We start from the raw sequence: 12,608 nt of genomic DNA, 5'->3' as shown, positions 1-12,608 counted from the left end.
GAGAGCGGCTGTAATTTCACGCCTGTAACATCCCCGCTATGTGGTGGGAAAAGACATTTGGGAGCCCCGTGGGTGACACCGAGGGTTTGTGCCGCCCATAGTCATTAAAACGTTTTTATCCGAGCTGCAGATAAATTGTAAGCCAATTTGAAAGCTACGTGCTGGGCTCCAGGAACGCATTATACACAGTCACGGAAGGATTGCAGAGGCTCTTCTTGGGGGTGCAGGTTATGCGGGGAGCATGTTAAGGGTGAGATGTTACAATCAATTAAATGTGAGCCCAGACACCCCCACCCGTGCCCACGCCGAAAGACGCTGCTCTCCTGGTTCCGCCGGAAGACCAAGAGGCAAGGTGTCTCTGCCATCCTCTCCATACAGACCTGCCACCGAGGGGGCCCTTTCAACCCACAGCGAATAATCAAGGCCACTTTCCATCAAGCACAGGCTGTGTGGCTGGCCCTGTGCACGGAGCGTCCGGCGCACTGTTGATCATACGACCTTCACGAGTGTCCCCCGAGATATAGGCCCCGTCATCCTATTTCACAGATGAGAGAAGGGGGTTTAAGGGTTTAAGGGGCTCCCCCACGTGAGAGCTGGGGGGCCCCCCAGGTCTGCCCAAGCCCAGAGCTTGTGCACCTAATAGTATCTCTGAGCTCCCAAGGGACACGTCTCCACCTTTGACACAAAAGCTATTAGGACTGCAAAGGTCAAGTGAGCATGGGGTCGAGGGGGACCTGTGCAGAGCTGAGACAGCGGGGACCTCCGTGAGACCGAGCCCCAACCAGGAACACTTGGCACTCAAAAATTCAGACGGTTCCTGTGCCCCAGGCCCCATGGGGCTGCTCATCCACTTCGACCCCAGGCCCCTCACTATTCAAACCCTCTGAAAGGAGCACCTGCCTTGGGGTCCAGCAGACCTGAGTCCAAATCCAGGTCAGTGTCCACTTGTGACATGGACGGTCCAGTACCGAACTTTTTTCCTAGTAAAAACAACATCAGAATAGTTTTCTGTTAAAATGGATTAGAAGGTCACTTGGATGTCCGCACGCAGGCATTCTGAATCTCATTCATTCATTCATCTGTCCTTCATTTGTTCATTTATGCAACAGACATTTATTGAGCATCTAGTACATTCCAGGCGCTGTTGTAGGTACTGGAATTCAGCTTCAGTAATGAGCCAGACAAAATTCCTCGCCCTCCTGGACTGGACCATGCAGGAAGGGAGGCAGACCTGAAGAAGGAGACCGCTGGTGCCCATGGATGTCAGAGGGTGGTCGAGCGAAGCAGAAGCAAGCACAGCCTGGGGCAAGGCGGGTATTTTAAACAGGGTGCTCAGCAAGGCCCCTCCGAGAAGGTGAGGCCTGAGTGCGTGGACTTGAGGCCTTCATGCACCTGATCCCACACTGCCTGACTCGGCATCTGCCCGGGGCCAAGCACAGTTCCGGGTGCTGAGGATGCAGTGCAGAACGAGGAAAGTCTTCGCCTCGTGGAGTTTAGGTGCCATCGAGGGAGATGTCCAGCTCACGGTACGGATGCAGAAGCCCAGGCTGACCCCGGCGCTGGATGCTCCAGGATGCCAGTAACAAAGGATCACTCTGGGGGGCTGAAAGTCACAGAAGTATATTCCCTCATAGTTCTGGAGGCCAGAAGTCTGAAATCGAGGTGTCGGCCGGGCCACGCTCCCTCTGAAAGCTCTAGGGAAGGATCCTTCCTTGCCTCTTCCAGCTCCTGGTGGTGGCCGGTGGTCCTTGGCCTTCCTTGGCTTGTAGATACATCCCTCCAGCCTCTGCCTCTGTCCTCACGGGGCGGCCTCCCTCTGTGGGTCTGGGTCTCTGTGTCCACATCTCCCTCTTCTAAGGACACCAGGCATTGGACGAAAGCACACCCTCATCCAGTACGACCTCATCTGAACTTGGTCACATGTACGAAGACCCTTTTTCCAAATAAGATCACATTCACAGGTGCTGGGGGTTAGGACTTCAACACGTCTTTCTCTGAGGCACATTTTGAATCCACAACCGTCGCTGAGCCAAGAAATAGCATCAGAGGAGGATTGACATCTGACTCCCAAGCACGTGCGGTACCCTTCACTGAGCATTTACTAATATGCCATGCACTGGGCTAAGGTCTTCATAAACTAACTTATCCCATAATGTCAAAAGCTCTGTGAGATGGGTACTGCCATTTCTTTGCCAGATGAGGAAACTGATAGGTACGTCTCTTGCCTAAGACACCCAGCCAGCCAGTGGTAGAGCAAAGGCAAAGACATCCTACCCACGTACCCATTCTGCTCTTCTAGAAGTCATAACATACTAACAAGCACTAATAAAATGTTCTATTTTGGGATCCCTATGTCTCTTCTGAAGGCTTTCAAGTGACGGTGGCCAACTAAAGGTAGAATTTTGGAACCCAAGGCCATAATGGCACCAAACCACACCAAATGCTTTCAAAACCTGGGGCCAGGTGACACAGGGTCCCCCTGTAGAGAACAGTTGTTAATCAACTTTGCATAGCACACTTTTTATTTTTTTCAGTATGTTTTACTGAATTTTTATTAAGTGCATCTGGTGCTTTTTTTCAAAACTGTTTTATTGAGCTATAATTCATATAACGTATAATTCACTCATTTAAAGCATACAATTTAATGGTTTTTAGCCTACTCACAGAGTTGTGCAAACACTTTTAGTTGTGCAACCAATTTTAGAAGATTTTTTTAAATCTATACCCATTATAATGACTCCCCATCCCATACCCCTTGCCCCAGGCTAAAGTAATCACCAATATAATTTCCTTTTTTTTTTTTTTTATTAGAGAGAGAGGGCACATGAGTGGTGGGGAGGGGCAGAGGGAGAAAGAGAGAGAGAGAGAGAATCCCAAGCAGGCTCCCCACTGAGTGCAGCAGAGCCCAATGCAGGGCTCCATCCCACAACCCTGAGATCATGACCTGAGCCCAAATCAGAGTCGAACGCCCAGGCAACCCTTACCAATCTACTTTCTAGCTCTATGGATTGGCCCAGACATTTCATATAAATGGGATCATACAATACGTGGTCTTTGTCACTCTTGCACACCTCAATCCCTCATTCTTTTTTATGGCTGAGTGATATTCCATCGTATGATACATGACATTTCTTTTATACAGTCACCAGTTGAAGGACATCTCCACTTTTCGGCTGTTATGAAAAATGCTCCTGTGATTGTTCACAGACAGGTTTTTGTGTGACCGTATGGTTTCAGTTCTCTTGGGTGCATACCCGGGAGTGGAACTGCTGGACCAAATCGTAACTCTTGAGTTTAACCTTTTGACTTCCAAGCAGCTGTGCCATTTTACTTATGCTCCAGCGCCGTGGGGGTCCCCATCTCTCCAGATCCTCACCAGCTCCCACTACCTGCCTTGTTGATTACAGCCGTCCTGGTGGACGTGAAGTGGTTCTCATTGAGGTTTTGATTTGTGTTTCTCTAACGACTAATGATGTTGATCATCTTTTCATGTGCTTTGTAGCCATTTGGATACCTTCTCTGCAGAAATACCTTCAGATCGTGGGCGCATTTCAACTAGGTTATTTGTCTTTTCATCATTAAGCTGTGCGCTTTCTTTATTTCAGATACAAGGGTCTTATCAGATGTAACATTTGCATATCTTTTCCCCTTTTGTGAATTATCTTTTCCCTTTCTTACTGATGTCCTTTGAAGGATGAAAGGGTTTCCTCTGGACGAAGTTCACTCCATCTATTTATTCTCGGTTGCTTGTGCTTTTAGTGTCCTAGCTGAGAAGGCTTTGCCTAACCCAAGGTCACAATTTACTCCTGTTTTTCTTCTAAGAGTTTTAATAGTTTAAAACTCTTACATTTAGCTTTATGATTTCTTTCTTTCTTTCCTTCTTTCCTTCTTTCTTTCTTTCTTTCTTTCTTTCTTTCTTTCTTTCTTTCTTTCTTTCTTTCTTTCTTTCTTTCTTTCTTTCTGACACTGGCCAGAAGAGAACTTTTTATTACTTTTATGTACAGAAAATTCAACAGCGTCCACTCAGCCCAGTTTGGTGGCCAGTTCTTTCACCTTTGCCTTTTCCAACTTGGCAATGAGAGCCACCAACTTTGGACCCGGGCATTGCCTCCCCAGGGACGGCGGATCTCATCCTATCTGTCATTGTAATCAGTCCTGATGGCTTCCACCAGCTTAGCCAGTGCTCCTTTGCCTTTTCAGTTAACCTATGTGAAGGCGACAATGGTGCAGATCTTCCTGTGGACCAGAACCCCCAGCCCGGCCTTCCCCTTGATGATACCGTAGGGAACCCCCATCTTACGACACTGGGCGGGCAGGAAGACAACCAGCTCGGTGGAATCACAGCATGTGCAATCACTATCAGCTGAGCCTTCCTGTTGTCCACCAAGGTGGTGACAGTATTAACCCCAGCTCGAAGGACAGGTGGCTTCTTAGTGGGGACCTCCCCTTTGCCGGCAGCTTTCTCCTCAGCCCGGGGCCAACAATCTCTGCTTCTTGTCTGGCTATGTCTCTGGTTTGCATTTGTGGGCCAGCAGCTGAGTAGCTATTTGGCGGTCCAAGGCCTGGGGGAACTGGTTAATTGTAGGAGGCACTTCGAGACATTTATAGAGAAGAGCCCTTTGCCGCTGCAGTCCGATGTAGTGTGGTCATTTGACAAGGTGGGTGAGGTCCCTTGGGGGCTGGATGTCCTGTCTGATGCCAGAATTCTTGGGCCTTTTCTCAAGCAGTGGATGGACCACCTTCTTGGCCTCCTGCTTCTTCACAACTGCAGGGGCCAGAACCACCTTCTTCCCCTTCGCCTTCTTTCAGCATCTTGGACGGCTGGAGGAGACAGAAAACTATGATCCACTTCAGGTTAATTTCTGTACGTGCTGTGGAGGAGGCCTCTGCCTCCATCAATTACAGGTGGATGTCCAGTTATCTCTGTGCCATTTTTGAACACAATCTTCTTTCCCCCACTGAATTGTGTTGACATCTTTGCCAAGAACCAATTGACTGTTAAGTGTGAGGGTTTATTTCTGGACTCTATTCTGTTCCATTGACCTCTACGTCTTTCCTCATGTATGTATTCCAGATGCTTTTTAAAGCCATCTGGGCATCTCCAGCCTGGCTCTGTCACTCCCCTGCCATGTGACGGGGCAGCGAGTCCCCGGGAAGTCCTCCTGGGGCCCATCCCTCGAGCTTTCCCGTGAAGAAAAGCTCACCCCGGGCTGGTCAGTGCTCCCAGGGAAAAGGAGACTACAGCGTGTGACAGAGCTGAGCTCACTTCCATGAGGCCAGGCCAGAACCTAGGATTTCTAGAGATCCGGAGCTCTGCTTTCTAAGACCAGATTCCTGAACCCTATCCTCTGGACACCTACCCTGGTGCTCCTCTCTAGAAAAAGGAGCACGTTCCCAGGACCAATAATTGGAGTGTCAAGGACCTCTCGTGACCTGGGAAGGAGAAATGTCTATGACTCCAAGGGGATGGGGGATGCGAGGCCTGAGGGCAGAGCCTGCACTCCTCAAAGACCTGGAGTTGCTGCCATAGGCCTAAACAACAAGAAGAAACACAACTCTGCCTCTAAAGGACACTGGCAAGAAAGCAGGTGGCAATTTGCCGAACCTATTTTGAGAAGCCTGCCTGTGCGCAGGACAGCCGTGGGGAGATGTGCGCCTCATAGGCAGATCCAGCACATGCCCCGGGTATGTGGCAGGCCAGGGGACAGCTTAGGTCCGTAGAGGGAGGCCGCTGATCTCAGAGTCCCTGGGGCACCCCAAGCAGGGTAGCTGGGAGGCGAGACTCAGAGCTGCCACGAAGCCCTCTCCATAGCCCATGATGCCTGCTGGGTGGGAAATGATCGGCTCATTCCTTATCTTGGAGCCTGAGTGGAGGAGCCACCTGCTGACCCTACACTAATTGCAGGAACTGGCCCCAGGCGACTGCAGTGGCCACAGGCTCTGGGGAGCGGGGAGCGAGGCTGCTATCAGGAAGAGGAGGAGGGGGAGGAGATAGGGGGTGGGTTGGGATCCAAGCCAGAGCCGCAGAGGAGTTTGGGGTGCTGAGAGGGAGAGGGTGCAAACCCAAACCTCCACCTCCCACCCCAGACACCCCCAGGGTCCTGAGGACTAGGCCTGGGCACTCCTGTCTCCCAAGCAAATGTCCAGCAAGCCCACCTCCAAGCCCCCTCCCCTCCCCATCCCCCTTCCCACCGGCTCTGGTGAGTGACAGTGAGTGCTCAGGATCCTCCAAACCAGAGCCAGGAGAGGGCTGGGTGGTCCCCAGTGAAGAATTATTCCTCTATTCAAGTAGGTTGACTAAAAACAGCATTTACTTCCTTAGAGAGCTGGGGAATGGCTAAGGGGATGGGCCTTGGATTCAGCCGTAGATTTTAAGCCCAGTTCTGGAACTCCCAATAATAAAAGCAGCAAATGTTTATTGAGCATTTACTACATGCCAGGCACAGTTCTGCTCCGCACCTGCTCACTCATTGTCCTAACAGCCCTCTAAGGAGGGCCCACGATTCCCTTCCCCGTTGTCCAAGCGTGGAAGCAGAGAGCCTAACAAATGTGCCCAAGGGCCCAGGCCTAGCAAGGGGGGAACTGGATTTGAACCCAGGCAGACTGGCTCCAAGCCCTCAGCAGAGCCGCTGCCCTACACTGGTAGGTGGCTTCTTTCATCTCCTGGGCCTCAGTTTCCCTGTCTGCCAAATGGGGGTTACAGTAGCAACCCCCCCCGCCACCGCGTTGGGACAGGAAATGCCAAGTCCTGTGTCTGGAGCTTACTGTGAGTGCTTACTTTCACCTTGTCCTGACCTCCACCCTGGAAGTGTCAGCGGGGCGGGGGACTGGGGTCAGAGCCGCAGGAAGTGACCCCAGCCAGGGGGAGCTCTCCAAGCCTGGCAGTGAGGACCGTGGCGTCCCACGCCGCCCCTGGCCGAGGACACCAGGAAAGAGCAACGTCACCCCCTCCACAGTCTCGCTGTGACTTTTCCTCCCCAACGTCAGTTACGTCATCTGGAAACGGGGGCATGAAGGTCCCTGGCCCACGGGGCTGTTGAGGATGGTGTATTGAGATGGCTGGCGGCCTTCTGAGGGCAGGGCAGGCAGCGGAGGGGGAGAAACGGCCCCAGCCAGCCCAGGGCTTGGGCCGTAGAGGCTGGACATGCGAGGCATTTCCAGACAGAAGCCACAGGACGTGGGGATCATTTGGAAAGATGGGAACAGATGGGGAGGACGTGGCGGGACCCAGCCCTGGACAGAGATGGTCCCTGAGAAGGCATTGGTGAGACCTGTGGTCTCGCTCAGCAGACGGTAACTGCAGGAGATGGGCTTTGGGGTAGAGAGGCCTCCTCCCTTCTCGGAGCTTCTGAGGGGACAGCGTGATGGGCAGCAGGGGCCTGAGAAAGCTGGCAGGGCTCGGAGGCTGGAGGACTGGGGCTGGGGTGGCCAGGCCCATCCAGGATGGACATCAGAGCATGTTCAGAGACAGCACACTTAAGTGCCTGGAGAGCCTCCACCTGGCCAGGGACCCAGAGAAAGGATGCTTACTCTGCCCGCCCAAAGGCCTGCCACTAGCTCAGGTCACCAGCTAAGAGCCAGTTCAGACAGGGGCCAGACAGATGGGTTTGGGGCTCGGAGGAGCACTTTGGAGCTAACTGGGTCATCGACCAAGGACAGTCACTTCCCAGCTTCAGCCCCAAAGGCCCGAGCCTGCTGACCACCTCCTAGACAAGCCTCTAGAATCCTCTATCCCTCCCTGTCTGAACACAGCCCTGCAAAGGAGGCATGCCCTTGACGGCCGGCCGCCCACTGTGCACTCAGCAACAGGCCCAGCACATTCCATTCCTCAGTCCCACCTCTAGTCTCCCCACCGCAGGCTAGCCCCATGCTGCCTCAGTGACAGTGGGCACTATGCACTGCTCAGAGGGTGGAGAACCTTCCAAACATTCCACAGCAGTGAGTGGGCTGGGATCTGAGCTCAGGTCTGCTGGAAGAAGAGCCCCCAGTTTTCCCTCTACATGAGGCTGCCAGGAAGAAGGGGGCACATCGCTCCTCTCTGAGTGGGGGGCAATATGGTGGCCACACGGGCCTAGGCCAGAGGCCAGCACTCCTCTCAACAGGGACAGCATGGAATATTTGGGCTGCCCCGTCAGCTCAGCCATCTGGGAAGTCAGCAAGATCAGTATCCCCATTTTACAGAAGAGAAAGCTGAGTCTGCTCATGAAGGGAAGCCTAGAGTATGAACCCAAACGTTCTCTGATGTCTTCCTCTGTGGGGAGCTGAGGCCCTCAGCCAGGGTGGAGACAAGGCCTCCCTCCGAAGGGCACGTCGGGTGTGATTTGGAAAGCTACGTGACCTCTCTGACCGGTAAGGGAGGCTGGAAGGGGCAGGCAGCTTCGTCGAGCAGCGTGTACTGGTGTGTGCATCTTGTCCATAGGGCCACTGAGCTAGTGTCGTCAGGATTTCTGTGCGGGAAGCAGACCATCCGCCCATTCACTGCTCACGCTTCAACCAACATTGTAAGTCCCCGCTGTGCGGGTGCTTGCTTTGGGGGAACGACGGAGAGATTCCTCTTCATGTGGGACAGCCGGGGTATATGCTAGAGTAAAGGTGAATTTTGCAGCTACGGGGTGCCAAACCTGGCTCCAATATATTAAATATATTAATTCATTTAATCCTCACTACTCTAGGAGGTAGGTACCTGTATCATTCCCATTTTGATGATGAGAAACCTGGCCCAGAGAGGTTAAGTAGCTTGCCCAAGGTCACCCAGCAAGCGAGTTGCAGAGCTTGTATTCAAACCCAGACCGCCTGGCTAAAGAGCCTCCGTATAGCCTCTCACAGAATGGCCCGCTGTGCCCTCTTGAGGATGCCACCTTCCCCCCCCCCCCCGCCCCTGAGGCCGTCACCTGCTCCCGTGACCTGCGGTGTCCCACAGACCAGGGGGCTCCATTCTTGTCCCACGGTTGCCTCTCTGCACCTACTACCTGCCCCTCTCGGCTCCAGCCTCCCGGGCCTCACCGGAGCCGGCCTGCAGGTGCATCATTAAACCTTGACAAGTGTTAGGTCAGTGCAATGCTTTATCCCCTCCATCACCAGGACCTGGATTTAGTGTCTCTGGCAGAAGGCAAACTTCCTCTCCCTGGGACAGGCCCCTTAATTACAAGTGATATGTGGCTGTTGAAACTGCAGTGCCTCAGGCCCAGTGATTTAAGGAGCGGGCATGAGTCTGAGGGTACAGGTGTTAACAGAGCTGTATCCAGGCTGGGAAGGAGGGCAGGGCAGCAGTGAGTCGGCTCCTGGAGCAGGGTCTGGCACCCGCAGCCTCTTCTGGGGAGATCGAAGGGATCCCACCACCTCCTGTACGGAAGGGGAAACTGAGACCAACTCCACACACCAGGCTGGGTTGGCCTGGGAGTCAGCCGTCCTGTCTCTGCTGCCAGTTGGCAGGGCACCCCTGGACTCAGTTTCCCCATCTGTCGCTGAGGAGGCAGGATTACCTCACTCACTCCCCGGGAGCGATAATCTTAAAAACAAATAATCCTAATAATCACGATCATCTTCACGGCAAAAGCTAGCACTGACCGAGGGCTTATTACGTGCCAGGCATTGTCCTAGGTGCCTTATGAGCCTTCTCCTGTTTGATGCCCACGTGTGCTGCTGAGGGAGTGCTTGCAGTTCTCCCCATTTTGTAGATGAGGAGTCTGAGGCTCAGAGAGATGAAGCCACTGTCCCACGATCCTGTGGCTACTGAGTGACACATGGAGATTCTCAGTCCCTGTCTCTGCATCCGGAGCCTGACCTCTAGGCTCTGGGGACAATGGAAGGATATGAGACCCGGTGTCTGCTCCGCAGGAGTCCCTGAAGGATGAGGGAGCCAGAGAAGAGCACAGGTTTCCAGAATCCAGCAGGAGGAAAATAAGTTGGGGGGCGAGGGGAGGGCTAGGGTGCAAGCTGAGGGATGTGGGAGTTCCCAGGGAGAGGGTCTCCTCCAGGAGGAGGCATCAGGAGGGCTTCATAGAGGAGGTGGTACATGGCTAAGCCTCATAGGCTGGGAGCAGACACAACCCAGGCCCATCAGAGGAGAGCCCCCGACTCCTGAGGATCCCCGTGAAGGGGGTGGGGCTGGCCCTTCTCTGCTGACCAGCCCCACTGCCTCACAGCTGGTCACCTTGAACCCTCCTCTGTAGCTTCCCTCCAGACCTGCCTCACTCAGAGCCACGGATGTGAGCAGTGACAGGGTCCAGCCCTGTCACTGCATTGCAGAGGAAACCGATGCTTTGAGAGAAAGCCCACAGCACGTGAGACGCAGGGCCAGGCGGTGCAGGGTCGTGAGCCTGGGCTGGGCACTTAAGCCAGACACGGTTCAAGAGCTAGCCTTGGTCCTTGCCGGCCGAACACCGGTGGATCACTGTCTTTGAACGGCTCAGTTTCTGCCTCCATAAAATGGGGATAATTACCCCTCCTTCCTGGGTTCTGCGGGGGCTTTAATGCATTAAAGCATTTAGCATGGACCGTGCCCCAGAGTGACCACCATGAGCACAGATGATGGGCAAGTGCCCTCCCCACCCTCACCCCCACCCACTATGTGCCTGGGGACCCGGTGGGCCCTCAACTCCGGGTGCAAATCCGCCCCCCCAGTCACCCCTGCAAACATCAACTCAGCGCACACTGGCTGAGAACTGCAGCAGGACGAACCCGCATCCCTGGCACGAGGAGCTCCCAGGCCAGTGGCCAGAGTGAGAAGTGCCGGCCAGGGATGGAGGTTGCTGTTTACAAATAGGATGGCCAGTGGGAATATGGGCTCGCCCGCACCAGGCGTCCTGCAAGGCACTTCACCAACGTGAGCTCAGCTCATCCTCACCACGGCCCTGTGACTCATCGGTACTGTGACTAGGTACCAACGCCTGTGACTAAGTACGCTTGCAATCCCCATTTTACAGATGAGAGAACCGAGGTGGGGATGAACTTGGTGAGGGATGAGGTTAGACGGGTCAGAGAGGCGGCCCCAGCAAGGCCAGCGGGGGAGGCCACGTGTGCCAGATCTCTGCGACCACCTCCCCCAAATCAAGCCCCTCCGCCCTGGCCAAGAGTTGGTCCTGTTGGGAATGAAGCTTGACTCTGCCTCTCCCAGTTCTTTAAAAAGACACCATCTCATAGATGCGCGACGAAACAAGTGCAATTAAATGTTCATCCTAGAACCTGGGTGGTGGGTTCGGGAATGGTCCTTGGACAGTTATTTGAACTTCTTCCTAGGTTTGAAAACTTTCATCCTAAAATGTCAGAGAGAAAACATGCACAGTCCCCATCCCACCAAATGCCCCTTGTCCACAGCTCCTCCCCTCCCTTCCCGCCTTGTCTCCCCTCCGGAATTTGCTTTATGAGAAGCAAGTGGCAAGAATGATTTCCCTGCCCTCTGACTCAGGAAATCAATCCTGAGATGCTAAGAGAGCAGGGAGACTCGGTGGCAGAGGCCCCCGAGAAATCTCCTGCTGGAAAAGAGGGCTCTGTGCTGGGGGGGGGGGGGGTGTGAATGGGTGGGGTGAGGGAGCTGGGGTTCTGCTGGGAGCTTGGCTGGGGTGGCACCTGCCATGTTCTTCAGTCCCCACAAGCGCCCCGCATAGACCGGTGACACTGGTGTCATCCTCGCTCTGTGGATGAGACCAGGAAGCTAGCAGCAGCCTAAGGGTTGCACTGACTGTGGACAGGAGGGTGGTACGTCAGGGCCAGGTGCCCCAGGCCCTGGGCGGGCAAGGTCAAGGGTGAGCCCTGTTCTGAGCCCCAGAACACAAAGGCCCCAGTGCTTGGGGTTCAGTTTAGTTCTGCTGGAATGGACAGAGGTTTTGCTGAGGGAAAAAGGGAGGTCTCCAAGCTCCAGCAGCTCCACTGCCCTCCGGTGGGTGTGGGGTGGGGGGAGAAAAGTATAAAGCAGGCTGAACTTGAACTTGAGCTGGAAGAACCTGAGCTGGGTGCCGCTGCCCCTGGCCAGATCTTGAATGTGCTTCCCCACTTACTAGGGCCTCCCTCCCCAGGCTTCCGCAGGCTTCTGCAGGCATCTTTCATAAAGCTGCAAATATGGCACCTGGTGAAATCGCCCATGTGTGTAATATATACCTCTGGGATACATTGAAAACATCCTCCAAATAGCCAGCCTTGCTGCTATTTAAAACGGATTCATGTCACACCCCATAGATTTCATCTCTGCAGAAATGGCACCTATCATGGGCCTGAACACATTGGCTCTATTACCACATAAACGACAATGGCGTGGAGGGGCTGAGCGGCTGCAGAGAGGCGGCTGGGCAGACTGCCTCCAGCCAGGCACCCCCAGGCATGGGGAGGGCCCACATGGGACTGGCGTCCTAGGAGGCCAATCAGAAAACTGGGGGCACTGAGAAGCATCCAATCAAGGCATGAACCCAAAGTTGATCTGCTTGTGAAGGCGGGGGGCGGGGGGGCTTTGGGGATTTGAGGTCCTTTGACTCATTGCACAGAGCTGGAGTCCCCAGAGAGTTCTACCCTTGGCCTGTGTGCTGGGCCAGGAGCAGCCGATTGAGGCTCGCTAATTCCCCTGGGTCTTGTTCTCCCAGCCAGTAATTATTTCCACCGTTCACTGAGCACCTACT

At 54.0% G+C, this 12,608-nt stretch overlaps 1 protein-coding gene and 1 pseudogene across 1 annotated transcript in view; one reads left to right on the top strand and one right to left on the bottom strand.

Moving 5' to 3' along the window:
• IGSF21 (immunoglobin superfamily member 21) overlaps positions 1-12,608 on the top strand; it is a 236,111-nt gene that overhangs the window by 202,763 nt on the left and 20,740 nt on the right. The window lies entirely within an intron of this gene.
• LOC123858529 (large ribosomal subunit protein eL8-like) lies at positions 4,024-6,471 on the bottom strand (annotated as a pseudogene).

Source organism: Mirounga angustirostris, unplaced genomic scaffold (genome assembly GCF_029215605.1).
Source record: "Mirounga angustirostris isolate CCGP_5_RB_7025 unplaced genomic scaffold, mMirAng1.0.hap1 SCAF_4, whole genome shotgun sequence".
In the NCBI taxonomy this organism is placed as follows: domain Eukaryota; kingdom Metazoa; phylum Chordata; class Mammalia; order Carnivora; family Phocidae; genus Mirounga; species Mirounga angustirostris.
The sequence above is the reverse complement of the archived record's forward strand: the minus strand, read 5'-3'. Positions and strand labels throughout refer to the sequence as shown.